Consider the following 4,065-nt stretch of genomic DNA (forward strand, 5'->3'; position numbering starts at 1 on the left):
TTGAAATTATGTCTGTGTTTGTATATTTGTATGGCTTCGTGTACAAACCTTTGATGGTAGCCAGGAGGTTTGCAGAAAACCTTGGTCTCGGAAAAGACAATTTCATGAGAGCCCACCGAGTTGTAGCAATGATCGGCAACGGCCGAAGAATCAGTTCTGCCGTGTTTCAGATCTGACTTGTGCTCGCGGACACGATCAGAAACATGACGTTTCGTTTCTCCAATGTAGCAATCACCACAAATGCAACTCAATTTGTAGACTCCAGGATACTGTAAGTCAGGAACGACATCCTTCACAGATGGAATCAGATCACGGATTTTATGCACTGTACTGAATCGGACTTGGATCTTTTGTTTGTTTAGAATTTTGGAGATCTTTTTGGTCACGCCTGCTCTGTATGGTAACGTGATAGTTTTGGTCGGAGTTTCAAGTGGCTGTTTCTGTGTGGTGGGAGAAACAGCTTGGCGGATAGTGCGGTCAGAGTATCCGTTCATCCTGAGGGCCCGATGTACATGTCTTAATTCACCGGTCAGGTGGTGTTGGTCAGAAATGCCATGGGCTCTGTGGTATAGCGTTTTGATGAGATAATTCTTTTGAGATGGGTGGTGGTGGGAATCCGGTTTCAAGTAGGAATCTGTGTGGGTGGCTTTTCTGTTGACAGAATGTCCCAAGGCTCCGTCTGGCCTCCTCTTAAACAGAATATCCAAGAATGGTAGTTTACCGTCTTTCTCCACTTCCATGGTGAATCTGATGGATGGGTGTCTAGAATTGATGTGGTCCAAGAAGTGGTTCAATGCTGGGAGGCCATGTGGCCAGATGACGAAAGTGTCATCCACATACCTCTTCCACAGGGAAGGACGCAGGGTGGATGTCTGGATGGCGTCTGATTCAAACTTTTCCATGAACATGTTGGCTATAACTGGTGACAAGGGGGAGCCCATAGGGGTAACCTCATTCTATTTGTAGAAGGTGCCATTCCAGGTAAAATAGGTGTTGGTGAGGCAATGCCTAACCAGCGCAGGTACATCAGAATTCAATCCATGTTGGACTAAGTCCTCAATAATTGTTAGGGTGTCCGGTACTGGGACTTTGGTAAACAAAGATACTACATCAAAGCTAACGAGGATGTCATCAGGAGATAGTACCATGTCCTTAACCATAGAGACTAATTGGGTTGAGTTGAGTACTGCCGAAGAGGTCTTGCCTGTGAAGGGAAGCAGAGTATCTGATAGAAAACGGGCTAGTTTGTACGTAGGAGAGTTTATCGTCGACACGATGGGTCGTAGCGGGGTGCCTTCTTTATGAATTTTGGGAAGACCATAGAGTCTGGGAGGTCTTGCCGCCGATGGTTTTAGAGAGGGACGTTTGCTTGGTTCGATTAGGGAAGTCGAACTCGTGATAATACTGTTGGTTTTTGTCGTTAGGCTTTTAGTGGGATCGTTTTTAATTTTGGAGTAACTCCCATCATTAAGAAGGTCCAGGATTTTGTTGTTGTATGAATCTTTATCCATGATGACCGTGGCATTGCCCTTGTCTGCCGAGAGGATGACTATATCATCTCTCTTTTTTAGGTCCGCGAGTTCAGAGCGTTCGTTTTTGCTGATGTTACTAGTGGGTTTCTTAGCATTCTTAAGAATAGTAGCTATTTCAGCTCTTGCTACATGTTAACACAAAAAAATGTCACCTTCTGATTGCTCTTTCTCGGGTCCAGTCCTATCTGTCCTAGCGCACTTTGGCTCTCTTATTCGACGTTACTCCTCCCCCTTCACCCGTCAATATGCCCCAAGGTTCTGTCATCAGCCCCCTTTGCTTTAATATCCATATATATAAAAGGCAAAGTTGTGATTATGTGTCTGTTCAAAATGTTTAGCGTACTTCTTGACATGCAACAAACTTGAAATTTGCCATGTGGGTACTTTCCAGACTGTACACCATGTAAACATTATAAAAATACACTTTGGTGTTTTTTTGGGGGGGGGAGCTCAATAATGCATATATTTTTTGCACGGCAAGTGAGCTGTGACGTCACATCTGTCACGTGACACGCGCATGTGAAAGCGTCACGCATTGTAGTGTAATGGTTAGCGCGCTGTGTGGGGAGTGGTGGTGCAGTGGTTAGCGCACTGTGTGTGTGTGGCGGTAGTGTAGTGGTTAGCAAGCTGCGCTACGAACCCGGCGACCCGAGTTCGATTCCGGCTCACGGCCACCACCGGTGACGATTATTTGAACCGGTCCTGGGCCTCCCCTAGGTCGACTCAGCCTCAAACGAGTAACTGGTGTGGTGTGTGAACATCGCCACTGGGGAGACAAAGGCGGCCGGGCGTGGTGAATCCAAGTCCCGGGCGAAGCGAGTCTCTTTATCGATCTCGACTTGAATCCCACCTCTCATCGTTCAATCTCCCCACGTAATTTCTTTTCTGACGCCACCCACACGTTTCTTTTTTCTCTATTCTTTCTCTTTTTTTTTCTATATTCTTTTCTATTACTTGTTCATTTTTTCTTCTTTCTTTTTCTAGTTCCCCTCCTCCCCCACTCCAGATTTTGCTCTGCGCATTTCCTCTCATCTCATCACCGTCCAGTCGTGGATGACCCTACACTTTCTCTCCATCAACCCTTTAAACAAAAGCACACACACAAATCCTCTTTCTTCCCAGCTTCACGTTCTCATCCACCATGTCCCACCATCTCCTTTCCCCCATCCTCTATTACTCCGGTAGTCTGTCCGCAACCTCGGTGAAGTCTTCGACGCATCACTCCTCCCTATTTGACCACACAACCGCCACTACTCATTCCTGCCGTTTTCACCTTCGCATTTGTAAAATCCGCCGTTTCACCACAATCACTGCCACCAAAAAACCTGATTCGCCCCTTCGCCTTTACTCGAATCGACTATTGCAATTCTCTCACGGTCGGTCTACCGTCCTACGCGTTCAAAGCACTCCCAACAAGATGCCAAACGTCACTGCCCGGATCATCTTTAAAACCCCCTCCTCGTTCAGCTACACCCACTGGCTCAACGTCTATCATCTTTTAAATTCCTTGTAGCTTAAATTTCGATTTAACACTTTCGTGACTGCAGGGATTCATCTTCTTGGTTCTTTCGGTAAAGTCACGTAGAATGGAAATAATAAAATAATAAAAATAAAACATAATAAAATAATTCTCACGACGTTTCGGCCACAACGCAAGCAGCCGTCCTCAGGTGGAGAACAGGTCTGAGGACGGCTGCTTGCGTTGTGGCCGAAACATCGTGAGAATTATTTTATCACGTTTTTTGTATTATAATTTTTTTATTTCCATTCTACGTGACTTTACCGAAAGAACCAAGAAGATGAATCCTTCTAGCTTAGTTTATGAATCTCTCCACGGCCCAACTCTCACCTCTCGTCTCACTTTACATTGGGGGCTGAACGATTTGGGGAAAAAAAGTCTCATTGCGATTTGTCTGACAGATATTGTGATTTGATTTGCGACTACATTTATAAAAGTCAAGCTTCAGTTCAATATTCACTGTGTAATATATTTAAAACATGTGATGGAGCATTACCACGTGATACCATCAATATATGAACCGCTCAAAATATTCTAAAGCAAGGCTGAGAACTTGAAATATATGAATTGCTTCCAACATTTATTTATTAAAAAAATGTATTTGAAATAGGATAATCAAACATAGAAGAATTGTTAAGTTAAATAAATCAAGTTATAATAATACAAAATAAAACAATTCCAAAAAAAGGACTTATAAAATCTCAACAAATTGCAGCCTTTGCTATTTGCTAATCGCATTGCTTCAAATTTCGATTAATCGTTCAGCCCGACTTGACATTGCCTTCACCGCCCCTCTGCGTTCGAAATCGTTTCCGATCCCTTTCCGTTCCTCCATCCACGCTCGTTCCTCTCTCCTAGCGCCTCTTCACTCTGACCCACTGCCCGTGGCACTTCAATCGCCCCCCTCCCCCCCAACTTATTCTTTCTTGCCCCCCCCCCTTCTCCAACTCGCACTCACGAAACCTTCACCGACACCAAACTCCCCACGGCCGCCAGGCATCAATCCGCTCCGTC

Source organism: Lampetra fluviatilis, chromosome 55 (assembly GCF_964198595.1).
Source record: "Lampetra fluviatilis chromosome 55, kcLamFluv1.1, whole genome shotgun sequence".
NCBI lineage: Eukaryota > Metazoa > Chordata > Hyperoartia > Petromyzontiformes > Petromyzontidae > Lampetra > Lampetra fluviatilis.